At 42.9% G+C, this 24,704-nt stretch overlaps 1 pseudogene; it reads right to left on the bottom strand.

Moving 5' to 3' along the window:
- Positions 1–16,606: 16,606 nt before the first annotated feature.
- On the bottom strand, positions 16,607–18,074 carry LOC114689529 (annotated as a pseudogene).
- Between the last annotated feature and the right edge of the window lie 6,630 nt (positions 18,075–24,704).

Raw genomic sequence — 24,704 nt, 5'->3', positions numbered from 1 at the left:
GCTTATCCAGGCCAAATGCTTCTAGTTTCTGCTCCTCATGCCTTATATACCTTTCTGCTTTCTACCACCACTCCCTGGGATTAAAGGCTCGCTTTCTGGGATTAAAGGTGTGTGTTACCATGCCTGGCCGTTTCCAACGTGGCCTTGAACTCACAGAGATCCAGAGGGACTTCTACCTCTGGAGTACTAGGATTAAAGGTGTGAATGCCACCATTTTCTAGCCTTTGTATCTAGTAGCTGTTCTGTCTCTGACCCCAGATAAGTTTATTAGGGTGCACAATATTTTGGGGAACACAATACCACCACAAGTATAGACATACATAAATAAACTATACATCAAAATCGAGTTTAAGAGTGCAATTAAAATGACTGAGTTTCTTGTCAAGCAATTAGGAGTTATGATACAGCCACACAAAAACCCTCTCTGCAGCTGTTATTTAAAGTCTCAAACACATTTATATAGACAAAAAGACATAATTATTAAGTCAAAGAGAAATCAAACTGCAATGGACCCAATTTAGTATTTTATCACTGAAATGTACCATTGGTATACATGTATCTGTAGCTGGAGTTTTCTCTCTGGGTCCCGCCAAGCCCCAGCAGTCCGTTAGCCCACTTATAAAGTAAACATACAGATGCTTATATTTAAACTGCTTGGCCATTAGCTCAGGCCTATCATTGTCTAGCTCTTACTCTTACATTCAGCCCATTTCTATTAATCTATAATTTGCCACATGGTTCATGGCTTATTGGTACCTTACTTCTTCCTTGTCCTGGCGGCGGTTGGCAGTGTCTTCCTCAGTCTTCCTGTTCGCTCAATTTGGGATTTTGTTTGGTTGGTCAGCTTTTTTCATATGAATGTGCGTGGTGCATGTTGGTGTATAAATACTCATACATGTGTGTACATGCTTGTGGATGGCTGAAGTTGATGCTGAATGTCTTCCTTAATCTCTCCACTGTGTTCATTGAGGCAAGATCTCATGGTGAATCCATTCTAGCTAACTAACTTGTTTCAAGTCCTGAGATGACAGTCTGGCTGCCCTAATACTCACATAAAAAAGTATTTTATCTACTCAGCCATCTCTTTAGTCCTTGTATTTTTTATTATTTGTAATAATATGTACTGTTTTTGTTTTCAACAAGAAGCACATGTCTTCTTTAGAGCAAGAAATAAACTAGCATTGTCATTATCATAACTGTAGAACAAATGGCACAGTGAGAAGGAAATTAGTACTCATAAAATGAGTTGAGTCACAAGAAAAGGTATCTAATATTGTTGGCTAAATAAAATGAATAAATATTTTCTTTTCAAATAAACTTTCTACTCAGTTATAACAGAAGCAAGCTTGTCTTCCCCCAATACCCTTTTGTATACATAGAGAGAACTAGAAATATCAGTGACTAATCACATCCTCAATGTAACATAGACATTCTTGATTTTTCACATGCATGTCAGCAAGGAACATTTAAACTCACAAACAAATTTACTCCTCTCTGAAAATCAGGAAGTGACTTTATAGCTAAGTGTGTAACATCTGCACTGTCTAAGAAGCCAGGGACTATAAGAAGAGCCAGCCCATTCCCTTCAGATAGTTCAAAGCACAGAGTCCCAAGGATGGGCACAATTTATCTCTCAAAATCAATGGTCTTGCCATTAAGTATTTATTTTCCAGGTATTCTCTCTGATTTGTAGTTTGATGGTCTCATCTCCTCTGTTCTTCCCTTTAAAGACCTGAAAAATTGGGCCCCCAAAACCTAGCTGGGAGTGGGGAAAGTTCCACGGGCCTGACCTAAGGAAGTCAAGACTTCCTCTATACACCTAGGCAGATAGCAACAAAGGTTACTGTAGATTCATGCCATTGTTTTATGGCTTCTAATATCACTACCTACAAAAGATATGATGACTATAAACAGTGAAGACTACTTAGAAATTCATAGTTTAGTAGAGAAATATGCAGAATAATGCTTTGAAAAATTGATCAGCATCATGAGTATGTGTGACAGGGTGGCTTTTGCATTTTATAAAATCAGATGGGATCTGTCTTTGTATTTACAGAAAAAAAGCTGGCAATTCATTAATGATCTCAGGAAATCATCTCTATAGTTTGCAATGAATTCCAGTACAAAGTACCATGGATCATATTGTCAGCAAAGTTGTTACTTTGGAGGCTTTTTTGATTTGTAGATGGGCTAGGCATTTTCTTCTTCTGTCTTTCAATATATTTGTGTCCTAATCTGTTCTCTCTCTCTCTCTTTCTCTCTCTCTCTCTCTCTCTCTCTCTCTCTCTCTCTCTCTCTCTCTCTCTCTTCAGTACTGGAGATGGAAATCAGGTCTTTGTGACTTCTTAATGAGTGTTCTGTCACAGAATTACATTCCCACCATAACTTGATTACCTGTCTCTAAGGACAGTCATACTCTGTGGTTCTTGTGACTACACCTTCAGTGTTTGAATTTTGCAACAGATTCAGTCTTATAATGTGGTCTATCTATGAACCTCTTATTATTTGTTTGAACACATGAATTAGATGCACTTTCATCTGGGCCTGAGGTCTGAGATGTGTAATACAACAAAGACGTTCATTCAGATCTGCCATTACTTTTCTGAGTGTGGATTTGAACTATGCCCCAGCTATTCATGCAGAGCCCTAAAATAAGTTAGCTACCTGTGTCTAATAATTCCATAGTATTATGGAGAATACACAATGGCATATATGACAATACAACAGTTCTCAAGTTGTTCACTGTCCTTTACCTTTCCAAGACTCAGAAAAGCCCCAGAATTGGGAGAAGAACAGAAAAAAAGTGTTCAGGTCACCAAAACAAGGAAAATGCAATTACTTTCAGGACTTATTCTGACTCTTAAATTGAGACTAAAAAAATAATGTAATTGAAGAATGAAACAACTTGAGGCACAAAGATATCAATGTTATTGAGTAAACTGTCTATCATCACAAGCTGAGTCCAGCCAAAGCCTTTTCCTGGGTTGATTCTCAGAAAAATAATCTTTTACAAGTATTTTAGAGGTTTCCCAACTGACATTATTTTCCATGCTTTCATAGATATTTATACCCTCCATGTAAAATAGTCACTCACAATCAAATGCTATAACAGAAGAGTAGTTGACCCTTTGTGTGAATAGTAAGATTTGTGAGGAATGGGAAAGAATAAATGTGCTGAAGATATAGGGATATTTGTAATTACCATTCCATCCTGCTTCAGCTATCTAAGAAGAATCAAAATGGAGATGCCTGTTCATTTTTGTCTATCTCACCTTAAAAAGTTGAGAGGCAAAGTGGGATATCTGGAGCTTTTAAGTATGACTAAATTTCTAATTGCATTTTGGTAATAGACTTCTGTACAATAAGTAATACTGTGTTTCAAATAAAATGAGCTCACTTGTCTTTTCACCATGATCTTTCTGTGGGGTCATATGGAAAGGAAGAGTGAAACTAACAGCGAACCAATGGTCCCTACAGGTAGGCCTTATGCTCTTAGTGTATGAAGCGCAGAGGCTAGCCTGGTGCCCCAGATTTGCCTCATTTCTCATGTGTGTTTTTTTTCCAAACGAAAAATTTATTGTTGTCATTTAAAAGCTATACATTGAGCTCTTGCTAGGTATCAGAATCTATGTATAAATAAAAAAAAATGATCTGAATAAGGAGCTGGGTAGACCTCTGTATTTTGAAAGTTCAGTAAAGGATTCATTGGAGGAGAATTATGTATCAAATCAATTTACTTCTCTGTATGCAGTTTATCTTCCTATCAACTTTCCTGGAGATAAGGCAAAGCTATATTTTAGGTATAAGCATGCCATATGGTTATTAAGCTCAAAGCAAGAGTGTATAAGTCAAACTCAGTTTAATGTGCTCATGTGTGTTTATTTATAGTCATTTCTGTTTCTCCCAAAAACTAATACAGAGCTACCTGATACCTATATATCACATAATATGAAGCATTCCCAACTTTGTTCAATTATAATCTGTTTTCTTTCTTACATATTAAATAAAACATGGAGATTAAAACTGAATTTCTTTCATGACCCACTAGCTGAAAAGACATACATTATCAATAGCACAACTCCATTTATCCTGTAACACAGAACATATCAGTGAGAGGTAATTGGACTGATCATGATCAAATATGATTAATGTAGCAACTGCAAAACATTTTTTAACAATAGCTTAATGTTGTCATGCATGTTTCTAGTATTGTTTGTACACAACTTTCCAAAAATATTCTTTATAGTAAATAATAATTAGAGTTCTGTTTTAGTCTTTGAGTTTTTTCTTTTAATCTTCTCTCATAAATTACATCCTGACTACAGTTTCCCCTCCCTCCACTCCTCCCAGTCTCTCCCCTCCCCTTCCTCTCCCCCAAATACATCCCTCCTCCATTTTCCTTCCCAAAAAATAGCAGCCCTCCCCGGGATATCCACCAAACATGGTCTAATAACTTAGAATAAGACTAGGCACAAAGCCTCATATCAAGGCTAGATAAGGCAACCCAGTAGAAAGAAAAGGGTCCCACGTGTATGAAAAAAAAGTCAGAGACAGCCCCTACTCCCACTTTTGGGAGTCCCACAAGAACATCAAGCTGTACAACCAAGGGCTGGAATTATAGGCATGCACTACCATGCCTGGATTTGAACAGATATTTTTAAGTCCTACATTATCTACCTCATTTGAAGGTATCATAAGGAACACCCATCTTTTTCAGTCAATGGCAGTTTTCTGTACCATACTCTTCAATTTTATCCATCCTAGGGGAGGCTGATATATTTTTCTTCAGATGATTCTTCACCTGTGAGTCTCACTATGTTCCACATGATCCTTCTTACTTGAACACCTGAGTGGGTGCATTAGTCACACTGATAGGCAGTAATTTCCTGAGGGGCAGGCTCCAGACAGGGAACAATAAAAGCATGATGAAGCATGTTTTCTTTTCAATGTGGAACTGACATGTCTACAAAGAAATCATTTCTTTTTTTTTTTTTTTTTTTTTTTTTGGTTTTCCGAGACAGGGTTTCTCTGTGTAGCTTTGCGCCTTTCCTGGAACTCACTTGGTAGCCCAGGCTGGCCTTGAACTCACAGAGATCCGCCTGGCTCTGCCTCCCGAGTGCTGGGATTAAAGGAGTGCGCCACCACCGCCCGGCAAGAAATCATTTCTTACCTCAAAGAGGATGGTAGGGTCTTTAGGAATTGAGGTTCAGTAGATGGTTGCTGCACATCTCTCTCTTGAGCGGGTATTCGGGCCTGATCACATAAACAGGTGTATCCACGTGAGTCTATACCCAGTTCCAAGCTGCTAATATGACACTCAGTAAAACCCTATTGCAACTATACAAATTCCCAGGCAAAGTATACCTCCGGATCACTGAGATGCAGAATGGGTAAAAATGACCAGGTATATAAAATCATAGCCTGGACCAGGTTATAAAATTACATCTCTCACCACGGACCATAGATTTCCAAGGATAAGCATATATTGTAGTTGTAGAAGATGAAGGAGATTTCTTCAGGGATTAGCAATATTCAGTGTCCCAGGAAGGACAGGGCATCCTTTCTAGTTTCCAAAGGAGACAGCAAGAAGGTCAGACAAAAGGGCAAGGAGCAGAATTGGAAGCATGAACAAGGGATGCTCTATCCTTTAATAATACCTTTACTCTGTGGAAAGTGTGCCTTGTTCATGAAGGATGTGTGCTATCCACTTTTTATCTTGAAAAAAATCATAAATATTGTGATAGCATGAAGTTGTTTGAGAAGGATTAAGTGGTGCTGTTTACATTTTAGCAATTTTTGTGAGTACTTTTGCCAAGTTTCTAGTGTCTGTCTTCCTTTATGTGTCAGACTCATTTCTGCCCCCAAGTGCTGGAAGGAACGGCCTGTATCTCAGAGCCCAAGGTATAATAGTATTCATCCTTAAGCAGATAGGCTGCTACCTTGAGGTGTGCTTATACAGGGCTAATGAATGCTTGGCAGTGGACTGTTGGCTCCTGCTCAGAAAATTCCTGGTGACCTCTGCAGGGGATGCAGACCCAGGGGAATGGAATCTCCTGCTTCCAGATACCTGAATAGTGCGAGGTGAAACTACCAGTTCAGTAACTACCCCCTTCTGCACAGTTTGCTGAGGGCTGTTGCTGCTGTCCATGAAAGGGCAAGGCTGACCCAAGTGTGTGGAAGCCAAGGCCTTGGGAACAGTGCCCAGGGTTAGATAGCATAGAACACAGACTCTGGGATCAAGTTTAAGATGTTTATTTACCACCACAAAATCTGTTTTTGTTTAGCAAGAACTAAAATTGGTTCATTTCCAGAAACATGGTGATTTTTTTTCTCAGTCTTTTGTGGCCCATGAGTTTATGAACATTATAGTGGTATTTTATTTGTACTGAAATGTGATTTTAATTGTATATTAATAAATAAAGTTGCCCGGGGGTCAGAGCTATTAGAGCCATAGCAAGAGCATGGCAGTGGTGGTGCATGTCTTTAATCTCAGCACTTGGTAGACAGAGCTAGGTAGATCTCTGTGTGTTCAGGGATACAGCCAGCATTAGAGACACATGCCTTTAAGATCTGGAGGGCTGTACTTACAGGCAGTGACGAGGCAGTCACATGTTTGGGTTTATAACCAATGAGAAGGCAGAATAGAAAGACTAATCAAGACAAACACATAAGAAGTAGGTCTCTTCAGAGAGGTAGGACCACTGCAGGAGGAAGGGTAAGGTTTTAGCTCTGAGCTCTGACCTCTTGGCTTTCTTCTTTACATTGGTTCTGTGTTTCTTATTTAATAAGATGGTTGGTTACATCTACAGAACATCTTTTTGTTGTTAAATAGCACACAGATCATACATGTGTTTTCTGAGTATGCCTCCTCCTGTTCCTTCCCCTCCTCTTCTTCCCCCTCTTCTTCTTCTTCCTCCTTCTGCTCCTGCTCCTCTTCCTCCTCATCAGACACACTTAGGGATATGGCTGAGAGGGCAGCTTTCAGGATGGAATGGCAAGTGTTGTATCCAGACATCACATACCCATATCTGAGGTACCTTGAGGAACTACTGGGCACATGCCCAGCCCCTTCCATTTTATCAGTAGTCAAAGGAGAAACTGTGTCTTTATCAGACATGCCCTCTCCATGTGAGCCACTTGTCTCCTGAGGTGGACAGTTGTCTGGGACATTTACTGTGGGATGTTCTGTATGTCAAATGTGTTGCTCTGATTGGTTAATAAATAAAACATTGATTGGCCAGTAGCCAGGCAGGAAGTATAGGTGGGACAAGGAGAGAGGAGAATTCTGGGACATGGAAGGCTGAGTAAGAGAGACACTGCCAGCCGCCGCCACGACAAGTGAGATGTAAGGTACCAGTAAGCCACGAGCCACATGGCAAGATATAGATTTATGGAAATGGATTAATTTAAGCTATAAGAACAGTTAGCAAGAAGCCTGCCATGGCCATACAGTTTGTAAGCAATATTAGTCTCTGTGTGTTTACTTGGTTTGGTCTGAGCGGCTGTGGGACTGGTGGGTGACAGATTTGTCCTGACTGTGGGCAAGGCAGGAAAACTCTAGCTACAGGCACTTACAGGGATGCTGCTTTTTTCTAATGCACTAGATGGCATAGTGGAAAGGTTGCCTGCAGGTGTCTGGTTGTTGGGAACCCCCTGCTTGGATTTCACATCCTTTTCCTCTGTCTTGTGTAAAAGCTTCACCTTCTTTGGTCTTGGCCCTTGCTTAGTATCACTTGTGACTGGAGATGGTGCCTCACTTGCCCGAGCCAGTTTCTCAATTTGTTCCTCTCAATATTCTGTAGGAGCTCCAGCTTGTCTCTCTGAAAGTTGAAGTTGTGGTAGATCTGAAAAAAAAAAAAAAAAAAAAAAAAAAAAAACTAGGTTAGCCAGTCAGAAATACAGCTATACTACCCCCACCATATTATACTGGTCATTTTTGTGATAGACAGAATGACTAAAGTGGTTGGTAAGAGGTATTATGTGCTGCAGTAAGTCCCCAGTAAAGAGAAATGATTCATAGGTGAAGGTGGTGATTTATGTATGTGACACTAACTGACTTCTCGGGGGCTGCCTGCTTGCCTGCCAACATCTAAGGGGCAGCCCGGAGTTTAATGTCAAATTCTATTACTTTTACCATTCAGTGAACAACATCCCCTGCTAAATGAGGAGCTTAAAGCACATCACTCCTGGGGTATGAAGATAGGAAGATGTTCTCATCACAAAAAGTGGGAGACAAAGAATAACTTTGTACTTTGCCATCATTTTCCTCTGGGTTGATCTTTCTGAACCCATACAGGTTAAGCTGGTGAATAACTCTTCAGGCTTTCCATTTCAAAAATCTTCCCTGTGCCCCTGTGATGAAGGACCTTTCTCTGAAACAGGTCTACCTCAATCATGATGCTTTCTCCATCATCACTCCAGTTCACAGACTGGAAGACCTCCTTCTGTGCTATGGTCCATAGCTTCCTGGCAAAGGGAGGACTGAGGAGGTTGGTGTTATCTTCCTTGTTGGTTGTACATTGGCTTTGGTCTTGAGGTTCGAGGCTCTCTTGGACGGCTTGACCTTGTGTCCCGACTCAGTCACCTTACCTCAATAAACTTTCTCTTGAATGCACCCATGTCTCAGAAGAAGAATTAGATGAGGTCTCTCTTCCTGGCTCTTGCCCAACAGGTCGGTGCAACTTGGTGGCACAGTCCACACCTATACTCTGACTGGCCATCAGGCATATTCTGGACTGCAGACCACTAAACATCCCCCAAGATAGTCTGAGCTGCCTTTGCTTCTACTAGGGATGCCCAACAAATAGTGGCCACCCAGTTCTAGTGTTTGTTAGGGGAGACTGTTGTGGAATAATCTTTTTGTACACTGTGAAGATGTGTCATTTTGATGAGTTTAATAAAAAGCTGAATGTCCCACCCCCACCCCCAGTTTTCTCATGTAGATTTCATCCATTTCTCTGTTGTTGGGGGATCCCTATGTCTTTCTCAGGGTCCTCTTTACTAGGTAGCCTCCCTGGATTTGTGAGTTGCAGTCTGGTTATCCTTTGCTTGGAGGACAAGAGTCGGGGGGAAAGAGAGCTTAGGGGAGTGGGAGGTACCAGCTGGATCAGGAGCAGAGTGGGAGAATGGAGAGGGAGATACCATGATAAATGAAGACCCCAGGGGAATAGGAAGAAGCAGAGTGCTAGAGAGGCACCCAGAAATCCCCAAAGATACCTCCACTGTAGACTACTGGCAATGGTCAAGAGAGTGCCTGAGCTGACCTGCTCTGGTGATCGAATGACTGAACACCCTGGCTGTCATGATAGAACTCTCATCCAGTGACTGGTGGAAGCAGATGCAGAGATCCACGCCCAAGCTCCTGGTGGAGCTCTGGGAACCCAATCAGCAAGAGAGGAGGGATTGTATGAGTGAGAAATATTGAGACCATGGTTGCAAAAAGCACAGGGACAAATAGCCAAACTAGTGGAAATGCATGAACTGTGACCCAATGGCTGAGGAGCCCCCATGGAACTGGACCAGCCCCAGGCAGTGGAACTGGGACCTGTCCTTGGTGCATAGGCTGACTTTTTGGAGCCTGGGGCCTATGCTGGGACACTTTGCTCAGCCTTGGTGTAGGGAGGGAACTTGACCTGCCTAGACTGAGTCTACCAGGCTGGGCTGACTTCCCAGGGGAGACCTTGCCTTGGAGGAGGTGGGAATGGGGGGTGGATTGGGGGAGAGGGCTGGGGGGTGGGAGGAGGGAGGACAGGGGAATTCGTGCCTGATATATGAAATCAAGTTAATTATATTTAAAAAAATAGCTGACTGGCCAATAGGTAGGCAGGATTTCTGGGCAGAGAGGATGCTGAGAAGAAGGCAGAGATATAAGGAGACACAGAGCAAGCAGGATGGGCAGTGTGGAGATGAGCTAATAAAGGAATGGGGCAGAAAGTAAATTAATAAAAATGGGTTTAATTTAAGTTATAAGAGTGAGTTAGAAACAAGCCTAAGCTAAGGTTGAGCTTTCATGATTAATATAAGTCTCCTTGTCATTTTTTTTTTTTTTTTGTGAACTGGCAGCCCAAAGAAAAGCCCAACTACATATGGTGCTCAATGTCTGGATAAAACTTTTGCTCAAAAGAGTGTATAAGTTAGTTCCAGTTTCTAGAAAAAAAATCTTCTGTGTGTCTACAGGCACATTCTGTTAAGGGCCATTGTTGCATCAGCTGAAAAAGAGAATCATTTCTTCTCCCACTTCTGAAGGGAGGAGGGCTGTTACCTCTTTCTCTCTACTCAAGTGTCTGCCCACAGTTAGTTCAAGCTTGGGTATCATAAAGACTTGTGAGAACTAGGCTCCTAGGTAACTGTACCTCCATTACAGTGTGGCCTAGCCTTGCTTGATACCTTCTCACTAGCTCCCCCACATTTTCTCACATTGATCTCTTCAAATTGTTTCTTCTGGTTTATTGGATCTGCTTAGATGGATCCAAGTAAAGAATGTAATTTTCTCCAGAGTATGGCTGTTCACATGCATGGCAATTCAAGAATGATTCCACTTGATCCTCAGTAGTAATGTTACTCCAAATCTTGTTATGTGACTGATTGGTCACCTCCTCAGTTGTGCTTCAAATTTACAGGTGGAGTTCTGCTTGTCTCTCAGCATCAGTCTTTTGTGGATGACAAGAGAAATGCCAGTAGTTTCCATTTATTCCTGACAGAATTCCTTTTTTATAGCCCAAGACATACTCATTTTTGATGCCTTGTTTTCAAAGGATCTATTATAATTAATTATCTTACTTGTTTAGCAAGATGTGACTAAACCAATGCAAACCTAATGGTCATTAGTGTGCATTTGTTGATTAGATGAGTCATGTGGTTAGGAGGCTTTATAGGATCCTTAAAAGGATCTTCTTCTCTAAATAATTGACTAGAGTAGGACTCTTGGGTAGAGTATCTGTCTGTATATAGCCCAAGAGGACTCATCAGTAGTGTGGCTTTTTGTGTGTCCAAAGCTCTTGGGTGATATTCTGCTTTAACCCCTTGGGGCTCATCCATGCTATGAATGATATGCTTCAGGGATATGGCTGTTCCTTGGTTGGTCAGGATACTGCCCAGGAGTATAGCTACCTTTGAGTCACCTATGGTTCTGCAGTGACCTCAATAAATTCATTGGTTCAAACAGTTGGGCAGGGGGAAATATTGCTTCTGTCTATCAGTGTCCTCTATATCTGGGGTGAAAAATCCTTTCTTCTCATCTTTTTGGGAAAAAAAATCATGTAACACAAGGAGCCAATCAGTGATTGACAGAATTAAAGATGAGTTAAAGGCATGCTCAGTCTCTTTTCTATGGTATGGAATGGCATGTCTCCTAGTTATGTTAATAATTACGTGGCCTCTGCTACAGATTATAAGTTATGCAGTTGACTTTGAGCTACTACCTACTAAAGTTAAATTTACCTAACAAGGAATTACAATAGAAAATAGACACGGGGGAGTAATCCTCCTTATTTACATCTGATACAGCATAAAAATGCATAAAGAAGGAGAATGATCTGAAAGTTACCAATGTTTCTGACTTTCAAAGTGAGGAACATAAAGGAAAACAGACAAAGGAGCCCTTCAGGTGAAACAAATGCATATGTGGCAATATTTACATGAAACCACAGTTCCTAGAAACACAAATAGACAAATCTAATGCTGTACTTCTGAGTCTCTGGAAAGCTTTGAAGCCAGAACAATAGCTCACTAGAGGCATGAATGAAAGGGAAAAGAAACTGAAGCCCATTGCACCCCCGTTTTGGAGGAAGTAGCTCTCATGGGTTATAACCTACTCCAGCTCCTCCCCTAACTGCATGGTCAAGATTGCATGCAGTTGAAGATAACACAGGGCAACCAGAATAGTAGATTCATTGATGCTTTGCCAATGTGAAAACATTTGGCTTTGATAGATAGTGGAGCTATATTAATCCACAACAATCCAGAAAACCCCAGGAACAATGCGTGACAGTTGATGTGTAAGAGAAAAGGTTAAGCTAGTCCTAGAGATCAGTATTTATCCCCTCTGAAAGTATACCTTTCTCCCCTGCAAGGAAACCTATGGGGGCATGCATACTGTTGCAACACACTTTGACACTTTGCCTACAACTGTTGCAGAACTTTTTTTTTTTAACCTAAGAGTGTAAACCAAGACAGCCATGGATGTTTGGGTGAAATGGGAGCCTAGAAGAGCCCAAGACCTCTCAACAGCCAAGTGTGACTAGTGTGGAGGCCAGAAGGCATATAAACAATGTTACCAGAGTTATTAGGATCAGAGCCTGTGTTCTAGCATGCCCAAGTGAGATTTTGACATTCATCCTCAATAGGGCAATTAATGAGAAAACTTAATAGTTAAAAGGAGAGCAAGGAGATTCACTCACTGTGTAAATTGGAAAGACAGACAAAGAAATCCAGTGACTACATCTCCAAGTCTGTCTTCACAATCCTAAAATGAGAGTAAGGTTTTAGTAGAAAGCAAAATTCTGTGTAACTAATCAGCTGTGTCTAGGTATGTGTCTTAGTTAGGGTTTCTATTGCTGAGATGAAACACTATGACCAAAAAGCAAGTTGGGAAGAAAAGGGTCTATGTGGCTTTTACTTCCATATTACTGTTCCTCACTGAGGGAAGTCAGGGCAGGAACTCAAACAGGGCAGGTACCTGGAGGCAGGAGCTGATGCAGAGGCTATAGAGGGATACTGCTTACTGGCTTGCTTCTTCGTGGCTTGTTCAGTCTGCTTTGTTATAGAACCTAGGACCACTAGCACAGGGATGGAACCACCCACAATGGGCTGGGCCTTCCTCCATCAAACATTAATCAAGAAAATGCCCTACAAGCTTGCCTGTAACCTGATCCTATGGAGACATTTTCTTAATTGAGGTTCCCTCCTCTCAGATAACTGTAGCTTGTGTCAATTTGACATAAAACAAGCCAGCACAGTATGGTTCCTCAAACCACTATTGTATCAGTTCCAATCTTTCCTTCAAAATCTTCTGATAAATTGCAAGTCTGTCCAGGGAGACAAAAGTCCTCCTTCAGCCAACAAAAACAGTCTCCTACTATCAGGGTAATAGATCTGGAAGCAGCAAATTATCTACCAAGTCAGTGTGTATTCCTAGCTAACCAGGGAGATAAAACTAAAAAAAAAAACTCAGTCCAGTATTAGTATCTCTAACTATGGTGCACTCTGGGGTATGACCGTGAGCTGTGGGAGGGGCCAGAAACTTCTGCAGGGAGCAGCAATGCTCAGTGTTGCAAGGAAGGCAGGGCAATCTTTCTAGTTTCCAGAGGCAGCAGAAAGGTCAGACAAGAGGAAAAGCAGCATAGATGGACCAGCAAGCACAAGAGACATGACCAGAAAAGGGGCATTAATGAAGGGAATTGTTGGGACTTGGACTGAAAAGCCCACCTCTGGACACAGCTATCCAGGACTCAGACACTTACAATCCCCAAATTACATTTGACTCATGCAGTAATATTATTATTAGTAGTAGTAGTGGTATTCATTTTTTATTTTAAATAGTATATTTTGAAAAAAGTTAAAAACATAATAAATTTACCTGAATACAATATAAGTTCTATGTCTGGTCTGAGCAGAGACCTGATATTCTAAGTTACTCAAAATGTTATATACTATTGCCTTCTCCTATTTACAGTTAATGCACCTGGGCCTGTCAGTCACTGGCCTAGAGTCCAGTGCCTAAAAAAGCTGATCACTAAAGTATATGCTAAGGAGAAGGAAGGATTAATTATCCCTTTAATGGGATAATATACTTTTTCCCTTTGCAACATCTTGCAGAACTCTCATTAGGTGGCACCTTGGATCCTCCATCATGTGGTCTGCCCACTGAGTCCTACTCAGAGAAGCATGCCTCCCCCCTTTTTTTCCTTTTCTATACTGATCAAAGTCTGAGCATGCTTTCTGGAGCCTCTGGGACATTTTACTAATTTTTTGAAGCCCACCCCCTTTCTGCCATGCTTGCTGACTGATTACAAAAGGACTTTTCTCCTTTCCTCCATCTCCCCTTTCCCGGGAGCTGTTGAGATTTATTGCTTACCTGCCCTGCTTTTGATTGTCTGTCAAATGTTAATAAAATTCTCCTAAAAAATAAGTTCAACATTGTTTGCTGTGCATTTACTCAGTTTGTGAACCAAAGCTTAGCATAGTCCTGGAAACTTGAAGAAGAAATTCAAGGTTTGAGTCTTACTCCAAAATTTATTTGCAGTTTATGTAGACTAACATTTTTTAATTGAAAATAGATTCTTCACTCATACAATACATCTCAACCATAGCTTCCTCCACTCCTCCCAGCTAATCTCTCACCTCCCCTTTCCCACAGATCCACTCCTCCTCCTTTCTTTTCAGAAAAGAGCAGGTCAAAAGAAAATACAAGGCAAAAGCCCTCATATTGATTCTGGATAAGGCAACTCAATAGGAGGAAAAGAGTCCTAAGAGCAGGCAAGAGTCAGAGACACCCTCACTCCCACCTTTAGGAGTCCCACAAAAACAGCAAGCTAACAGCCATAACATATACTCAGAGGACCTGGTGCAGACCCATGCAGGCTCTGTGCTTGCTGCCTCAGTCTCTGTGAGCCCATATGAGCCCTGCTTAGTTGATTCAGTGGGCCATGTTCTCCTGGTGTCCTCCATCCCCTCTCACTCTTAAAGTCTTCTACCCCCCCCACTTCCATGGAGGTCCCTCATCTCTGAGGGGAAGGATGTGACAGAGACACCCAATTTAAACTCTCTGTCCACATAATGTCTGACTTTGGGTCACTGCACCCACTTTCATCTGGTGCTGGAGGAAGCCTCTCTGATGACAACTGGACAAGGCACCGTTCTATTAGCATATTGGAATATTGTTAGGAATCATTTCATTATTTTTGTTTTTCCAGTCATGTTTGGTTCTACCTTAGGTCTCTGGGCTATCCAGTATCTGGTTTCTGGCCATCCAGACAGTGAAAGCCATGGGCTCCCTCTCAGGTCATGGGCCTCCAGTTAAACTAAACATTGATTGGCCACTCCCACAAGTTCGGCACCATTACCCCAATACATCTTGCAGGCAAGACAGGGAGGTCGAGAGTTTTGTGGTTTGGTTGATGGCTAGGTTTCCCTTTCCACAACATGCACAGTACCTTCTTACACCAAGGAGACTAGAACTTAGGGGTGAAGGTTCCATGCAGGCACCAGCTTGACCTCTCTGTTCAATGAGCTGTGTGGATGTCCTCAGCAATGGGGGCACACTGTCAGTTTTCAGAGAATGACCTTCTGTTCTAGCATCAGCCTGGGACCCTCTTGGCCAACAACTCAAACAAATGCAACCCAGTCCTACCACTAGAAGCCTTGCCTGTTCACAAAAATGGCCAGTTCAGACTCCATATCCTCCCTTACTAGGAGTCCTTACTAGAGTCACTTCATAGATTCCAGGAAGTTACCACTGCACTAGGTTTCCACACATACCCTAATACTCCCCAAGTCCAGCTATCTCTCCCTCCATCCCTTCCCCCACCTGATCCCTCCTTCTCCTGGCCCCATCAGCCCCCAGCCCACCAGCAAAATTTATTCTATTTCCTCTTCCCAGGGAGGCCATGCATCCCCCCTGGAGCCCACCTCTTTACCTAACCTCTCTGGATCTGTGGATTATAGCTTGATTACCATTTATTTAACAGCTAATGTCCACTTATAAGTAAGAGGGTGCTTTGCCTACATGTGCACCTCATGTGTGCCTGGACCCCATGGAGGTCAGAAATGGATATCAGATCTGCAATAATAGTAACAAACCATGTGAACTGCCATGTGAGTATGAGAGTATGACTCCCAAACTGCGTGGGTATGCAGCATTGAGCTGCATTGGGCTGCTTACCCCAGGAGACCCCTCTACAGGCCCCCTGTACTAGTGGTTGTGGTTTGAAAGAACCCCTCGCTGTATTCTTGATAGGGCTGTGTATCCTACCCTCACCATGTCTACAGAGAGTGGTGGCCCAGGCTTCTGCTATGTCCCACTTTTTCATCAGTGAGGAGAGATCTGGCTTCTGCCATGTCCCACTGCTAACACAGAACTTTGCAAAGGTGCTCAATGAAGAGATTTGGGTAAAAATTCCATTTACTTTTTTTTTTTAGTTTAATTAGTTAACCATAATGAGAGACTAAAACATTGTAAGACAATCAAAAAATAATTTTATTTTTGTTGTTCAAGTTAATGACAAGTTATTTTCCAATTGTCCAGGAAATTCCAATTTCAATGTTATGGTACATTATTATATATTACAACTTAAGACAGAAGTCATTTTCATTTGTTTTCAAAATAATAAAATTCTTGTAACCTGGGTCAACAACAACACATGCATTACTAATGACATTTGTAAACTTAGAACTAATGAATCTTGTAGTAAGAGTATTAACATTTTGGAATATTATACAACAGAATAGTAAGAGTAGAATGCTTCATACTCTCCTCCCACCAGCTCCAGAATGAGGGTACAGTATTTGGATCATAGATTCTGTCTAACCTAATGTTGCTTGGAAACTGCCAGTGCACTAGGATGTGTGGTGGTCTGAGCAGTAGTATCATCTGCTGGACATTTCTGGTCTAGGCCCTGTCTAGCTCATCTCTCAAAGCCTCTGCATGTTTTTCAGGGTAGGAGCTGGGATCACTTTTAGTGATGTTGGCAAAAAACTCCATGACTTTCATCTTGGTGGTTTCTGCAAAAGCCCTTCAGCCCCACAGGAACTCATGGCTAGGAGGATCGCTGTCAGGCACCAGCCTGTATTCCAGGTACCCTTCCTGCACAAAATCCTCAGTGATGAGCTTCCTAGGATTTTCACATAGGAAAGGATCCCTGACATCACACAACCCTATGTTATTCAGCATTCTCCAGATCACCTCCTCACTGACAGTTTCCCTGCATGAAAATGACAACCAGTATGACTATTAGGAGGTCTGTCTTGGGCTTACCCTGAACATCACTCAGCATCCCATCATAGGTGAGCCCCAAGGCAGTAACAAGGATAAAGGTTTGGATAAAAGGGTCCACTTCTATCATGTCAAAACCAAAGACCAGCCTTAAGCACTCAGAGACCTCACTAAAGATCACAGGGTAGTACTCCTCATACTCTTTCATAATACTTTCCAGCATTTCTGCCTTGGTGATGAATTCCTTCATTTCACACTTGAAAAGCAAAAGTGAACCAGGTCAAATATCTTTATTTTTTATTTTTTTTAATTTTATTTTATAATTTAATTTAATTTTACATATCAGCCACTGATTCCCTTGTCCTTCCCGGGGCCCCCCCCCCCCCCCGTCTTCCCCCCAACCCACCCCCATCTCCTCCAGGCAAAGACTCCCCTGGGGATTCAGCTCAATCTGGTAGATTCAGTCCAGGCAGGGCCAGTCCTGTCCTCTCAGGCTGAGCCAAGTGTCCCTGTATAAGCCCCAGGTTCCAAACAGCCAGCTCATGTGCTGAGGACAGGTCCCGGTCCCACTGCCTGGATGCCTCCCAAACAGTTCAAGCTAATCAACTGTCTCACTTATCCAGAGGGCCTGATCCAGCTGGGGGCTCCTCAGCTATTGGTTCATAGTCCATGTGTTTCCATTCATTTGGCTATTTGTCCCTGTGCTTTTTCCAACCTTGGTTTCAACAATTCTCGCTCATACAATCCCTCCTCTTTATCGCCAATTGGACTCCTGGAACTCCACCTGGGGCCTGGCCTTGGATCTCTGCATCCACTTCCCTCAGTCATTGGATGAGGTTTCTAGCATGACAATTAGGGTGTTTGGCCATCTATTTAGTGCATTGTGCAACAATGACATGGGGTCTTCCAGCTTCTCTAATTGGTTGCAAGAAGCCTCATCCAAAGGGCCTTCAGGAATGGAGCCTATGACTATAAGGGGAAAGCAGGCTCTCTCAGGACTCTGGGGAGAACTTGGTGTTCTACTATCATACATATCTTCCTCCTGCTCTGCCACAGTCATGATGATCTGAGCATTGTCTATATCCCTTTGGGCCCAACGACTGTCTGGAAGGTTGCAGTGATGGATGTTATGGGAATCCTCCATCATGACTTTCCTTGGTGATAGCAGAGAAGATATCATCCCAGTCACAGCAATGGGGATTCACAGGCCTGATGGGGAGAGGGAGAGGGTGAGGGTGAATGAACACTGCTGGTAGCCACTCTCTTTCAGCTCTCAAATAGTCATGTTGTTTGATTTCTCTTGAATGGTGCTCTAAGGTCACAAGGACTCTTACCAGTCCTAGAACCCCAAGAGCCAGAAAGCAGAAGAGAACCAGCTATTTGGGGACATCCAGGTCACAGATCATGAGCCCTCAGGGCTAATAATAGAATATTTGGGGCCAGGAAATGTGGAATGTCTATATTCTGGGCAGTTGGAACCCTTGATACATACTTGCAATATGTACCTTCCCCTAACTTCTGAGGCTGCATAACCTTGCTCTTATATAGGAACTGAAGACACTGTCTTTTGCCAAGACTTTCAATGCCTGCCCCCTAGAACTACTATAAGAGATGGTGACAACATCCTACAGCTGCAAACAGCTAGTTTGAAACTGGGTTCTCGCCGGGCGGTGGTGGCACACGCCTTTAATCCCAGCACTCCGGAGGCAGAGGCAGGCGGATCTCTGTGAGTTCAAGGCCAGCCTGGACTACCAAGTGAGTCCCAGGAAAGGCGCAAAGCTACACAGAGAAACCCTGTCTCGAAAAACGAAAAAAAGAAAAAAAGAAAAAAAAAAAAGAAACTGGGTTCTCATTCTTCATAGGAAGAGTGAGATGGACTATGAAGAATAACCTACTTAAGGTAAATGGTGCCTTCTATGCTCACACTGGGTTCTCAGCTTTCCCTGTCAAGGGATGAACACCACCCTTCTGCTGGCCTGTAGCAAACTCTTAGGTTTCCACATCTCTGAAACAGAATAAAAGGGATTAAGAGTGCTTCATATCTGGTTACACCTGTTTAGGTTAAATTGCAAGAGGTAGCTCAATTCAATGTGGTTCATGTGTCATGGAATGGGGAACCTGCCCAACACTCACCTTGATAAATGAAAAGGATTGAACTGCTTCCTTTGATGATCTGAGGCTACTTTCTTTAACCCAAGAGCCTATTTCTGTGAGAAAGAGGGAAGAGGACACGAGGTGAGGGAATTCATCCATGGTTCCTGTTTTCTCACAACTGACAGGAGGGCAGGTAGGGGATGGGTCTCATGTATTTGTGTGGCAGGACTACTGTAGTCTTCACCTTGAGTCCTGACACTCCTGAAAGCCTCCCTTTGATGACTCCAGTCAAATCCCCTTTTACCAGATCTTTCAGCTCCCTGAGACCAGTGACCTTCAAAAAAAATAGTGTGATCAGATTGATAGCCCTACCCAGGACTGTGGAGTTCAGGTATGTGAGGAGTGTTTGTGGGCCCATGTCTGTACTGTGGACAGGGATTTCCATTGGTGGTCATTACTTGGACATTGCAAGATCCTGGAATCCCCTTTTCTAACTAAAGTCACCCACTCTGGTCAGATTCCTCACCTCCTTGACATCTAAGCAGGTATCACATCCCTTCACATCTATGTAGGTCGTCTGGGGATATTCACATGACCTGGGCTCATCTTTGCTGAGGCTGGGCTTCTCTAAGCCCACCTGAGGTTCATTCATCTGGTTTGTCCTTCCTGACATCTTCCCTCATGTCCAGATGACGCAAGACTTCCTCTCTCCAAAGACTCCCACCTTCCTGCATAAAAGCAAGCATGCCACTTAGTGTCTGAGTGTTGGCCTCAGAACATAACCAGGCTGTACAGTCCCTTCTTTATGTGCTGTGGATAATACAGTCCACAGAAGTCCATATCTAGGATCTGGCTGATCCCTCTGTTCACTGCAAGTGGTTTCCTCTGCTGACCTGATACCACTCCTAGGACCAAACTCATCACCTCCCAGAGAAATCCCACCCCAAATCATGAAACATGAAGGAGAGGTAGCATTCATATACTCAGGGCTCTCCAGACAACATTAATGGGGATGGGCAGGTATTATGAGGTCCTTTGTTTTTTTTTTTTGGGGGGGGGGAAGAGGGGCTATTCCTCTTCATACCTTTAGTTTTCACCATGGCAACTCACCTAGATTGCTGATAAATGCTGGACACCTCCTCTGGTAACCTTTATGTGGCTCCTTCTGTTGCTCTGATGATACCTTTAACTGGACAGGCTCACCTTCCTGCAGAGGAGATAGAAGTGATAATGAAGAGTATCCAGTGGGTGGAAGTTCACAAGGCTCATAAGAGCAGGGCCAACAGAAATGGTAAGGCTGGATTATATGTGGACTGACGATCTAGAGTGTGCTGTGCTCACTGAACCCTCAGAGTTTACTAATGTATCCAAAGACCTCTTTTGTCTATGAACTCAGAAAAAGGCTCTGACCTTAGATCTGAGGTCAAAGTAGGCCACTCTCCCAACTAGTCTAGCCACATGTAGTACAGTTTACAGATACACAGCTGAATTATCTAGTGTAGCACCTCTTCAGTTTACTCTTAGGGTCTCACCATATCACTTCATGGAGCCTAGACCCTCTCTACTCCAGTTGCCTCAGAAAATGATCCAAATCAGAGTCCCCTTGGAGGACAGAGGCTCATTCCTACCAGTGCCCCTGTCCCCATTTGGTGCATATGGTCAACAGAAGAGTACTGATTTGGGGTTCCTTTGCCTAGGCACAATGTCTTACCTTGATTCCAAGAGTACCTAGAAAGGATATGGGGTACAAAATCATCTTTTAAAAATATTTTAATAACTTTTGGATAATTTCATACATTGCATTTTAATCATACTCAACACCTCCCCCAAATTCTCTTAGATCCCATCCCTTCTATATCCACCAAACCTTGCATTCTCATACTTTCCAGCCCATTGAATCCAATTTGCAATGGCTATATATCCTTGAGTGCATGAACATTCATTGAAGCATCTCAACTGATTAAAGGCTGTACCCTTAAAGAAAACCAATTCTTACCCAGTGGCTATCAATTACCAATAGTTCCTCAGCGAGGGGTGGACCTTATATCCCTCACTATGCTGGGATTTTGTCTGGCTCGGAGCTTAGCCCTCTTGATTGGGCTCCCTTCATTCACTTGGGACAAAAAGAGTAAAGCTGGATTATTTGGGGTGCCTCCATCTGGAGCAGGGCTTCAGAAGTCAAACCACAGCTTCCACCCTGACCTCCCCAAAGCCCAGCTGGTTCTCTCTGTTCAGTTGACCTGAGAATCAGATTTTGACTACCAGAATCTTTTTATTTTATGTATATGATTGTTTTGCCTGCGTATGTATTTATACATAACACATGTGTGCCTGGTGCCTACAAAAGTCAGAAAAGGGCACCAGATTGCCTAGAACTAGAATTGTGAACCACCATATGGGTGGTGGGAATTGAACCTGCAAGAACAGAAAGTGCTCTTAACCACTGAGCTATCTCCTGATTCATAGAATCCCAGAATTCTTTTTTTCTTCTGCTTTGTTATTTTTATTGAAAATATAATATTTTAATACAGTATATGATCTCCTCTCCCTCAACTTCTCCCAAATACCCTCCACCTCTCTACCCACCTAAATCCACATCCCCTTTCTCTCTCTTGCTAGGATACAAACATGCATCTAAATATTAATAATAATAATTAGATACAATAGAAACAAAACAGAATAGGACAAAACAAACAAACAGAAGAAAAAGAACCAAATAAAAAGACCAAGAGACACACATATTCACACAGAAATTCTATAAAAATGCAAAACCAGAAACTGAAATATATACACAAAAGACTGGTAAGGGGGAAAATAAGTCCTGACAAAGCATTATGACACAAAGAACCTCCAAACACATCACTGAGTTTGGTTTGTGTTGGCCATCCACTAGCTGGGCATGGGGCATGGCCTCAAGAGTGGTTTGTATACCCAGGTTGACCTTGTTGGAGAAAACCAACTCTTTGTGAGCAGCTATCAGTTGGAGCTAGCTTTGGATTAGGGGTGTGGCCCATGTCCAATTCCCCTCTCAGTGCAGCCCAGAACTGTAAAGGCCCTGTGCATGCGGCCACAGTATCTATGAGTCTCATGCACATTGATCCTGCTTTGTTTAGAAGGCTGAGTTTCATTGGTGTCCTCCGTCCCCACTGGCTCTTAAAATCTTTCTGCTTCTTCTACTGCAGGGTTCCCTGAGCCTTGAGCAGAGGGAATTAATGGAGACATCCCATTAGAACTGAGTATTCCAAGTTCTATCATTACCTGCATAATGTCCAGTTGTAACTCTCTGTATTAGTTCCCAGCTATTGCAGGAGGAGGCTTCTCTGATGATGGCTGTGTGAGACACGGATCTATTCTCAGGTTCTTGGCCATATCGGGAATGGGCTCTATTTCATACAATGGGCCTTGAATCCAATCAGGTACTGGTTGCTTGGTAACATCTTGCATGCAGGTCACCATTGCAGCCAGGTCAGTGTTCTCCTTTCTCCTTGGGGAGCATGCAGAGTACCTTCCGGTACTTTGAACATTATACAGTAGGGGTGAAGGTTCCAGGCAGGCACCAGCTTGGCTTTTCCATGTTCACTGAGTTGTATAGGTGTTGTTTGCAGTAATAGGGGCTTACCATCAGTTTGTGGAGAGCAGTAGCCTTGGCAATAGCCTGGGGAATTTGGAGGTTCCTATGAGGCCCCTTTGGCCAACAACTTGATTGGATGTAAACCATTTCCAGAATTGGAGGCTTCATTTGGATGGATCACCCTAGGAAATAAAGTCATTATGGATGGATGGGGGAGGAGAGGATTAGAACAGAAGGATCGAGAGGGAGGAAGAATGGAGAGAAGAGGAAGGAAAGGAATATGGGGAGGGATGGCAAAAATAAAGGGCTATGAACATATGTATCATATCTACCTATACAGTAGAAGCTTCCTGAAATATATACATAAATGGAGGCGATCTAAATGGAACTGCCAAGTAACAGGAGATATGGAGCCCAGCTGGACATCTCTATTCTTCAAATGCTTTGTTCTTTTAAATAAATTTTGTCTTGGACTCTTTTTTTAAATTTTATTTTATTTTACAATACAATTCAGTTCTACATATCAGCCACGGATTCCCTTGTTCTCCCCCCTCCTGCCCCTTTCCCTTCTCCCCAGCCCACCCCCCCATTCCTACCTCCTCCAGGGCAAAGCCTCCCCCGAGGACTGAGATCAACCTGGTAGACTCAGTCCAGGCAGGTCCAGTCCCCTCCTCCCAGGCCGAGCCAAGCGACCCTGCATAAGCCCCAGGTTTCAAACAGCCAACTCATGCAATGAGCACAGGACCTGGTCCCACTGCCTGGATGCCTCCCAAAAAAATCAAGCCAATCAACTGTCTCAACTATTCAGAGGACCTGATCCAGTTGGGTGCCCCTCAGCCATTGGTTCATAGTTTATGTGTTTCCATTCGTTTTACATATATATGTATATGTTTTTTTTCGAGACAGGGTTTCTCTGTGTAGCTTTGCGCCTTTCCTGGAACTTGCTTTGTAGACCAGGCTGGCCTCAAACTCACAGAGATCCACCTGCCTCTGCCTCCCGAGTGCTGGGATTAAAGGCATGCGCCACCACCACCCGGCCGAGTCCCAGAATTATATAGGTAAAAGCCAGAAAGGGCTAACTCCTCTCCTTTGTTGCCTCCCCTTGTGTTGCAGGGAGATCTAATAGGTATGAAGCTGAATTCTTTGGAGCCCTCTATCTGGGGCAAGGCTTCATCAACCTACTGTCACAATTACCCTGACTGAAAGCAATTGAGCCCTGTCTTGTCTACCCCTCTCCAAGAAACACCAACTCCTGCATTCTTATTTTTCAAGAGAGACTTCTGCTTAGTGTAGGGATTACCATAGTAGTGAATGTGCATTATCTAGGGGACCAGCGATGCAGAAAGGTGACTCTGTAGGCCATCCTGAACTCCCTCAACTCTGAAAGGGAGCCTTCAAGCTCCAGGAACAAGATGTTCTATGACTCCCAAGTCCCTGGATGCCCCCTGATGTAGCAGGGTAACAGTACCACAAATAATGGTTCCTGTTTGTTTCACACCAGTAAAAGGGGTGCAGCTGGATTACCCAGAGGCTGTCTATATTGAGTAGGGCATCTGAAATCCACCAGAAGCTCACATTTGAGTCAGAAAGAAACCAAGTTCTCCCTCCTCCTGCATCCCCTGAAAATAGCATCTGTATAGTACCCATAGGCTGCAAGTGGGGTTGTGCAAGGGGCTGATTCCTACAAGAGTCCACAGTTTGGTGCCCATTTGACAACAGAGGTGAAGCTGCTTTATCTGGGGAACCTCTATTGTGAAAGATGGCTTTGCAGTCTATTCTAAGCTCTCACCCAGACTCTGAAAGCTTGGTGAGGGTATCACCCCTCCAGGAACCTGAAAAAATGGTTCTGAGTCTTTCCTGAGCACCTGCATGAAGATGTGGAAGTATGGGGAAGGACTCAAGTGAGAACTGAGGCATTATCTAACCTTGGGGAATGACACAAAATGGCACTAAGTCCTCCAAGTCATACCTTGTAGATGCAGGGGCTCATTCTAACAAGTCAACCAGCCTTTTCAGTTTGGGAAAATGAATCTCAAAAGGATATAATGTTGTTTGGTTATCTGGCCCTGTATATCTGGGGTAGGGATTTTGCAACCAACTCACAGCTTT

Source organism: Peromyscus leucopus, chromosome X (genome assembly GCF_004664715.2).
Source record: "Peromyscus leucopus breed LL Stock chromosome X, UCI_PerLeu_2.1, whole genome shotgun sequence".
NCBI classification, from domain to species: domain Eukaryota; kingdom Metazoa; phylum Chordata; class Mammalia; order Rodentia; family Cricetidae; genus Peromyscus; species Peromyscus leucopus.
This window is presented reverse-complemented; position numbering and strand designations above follow the sequence as displayed.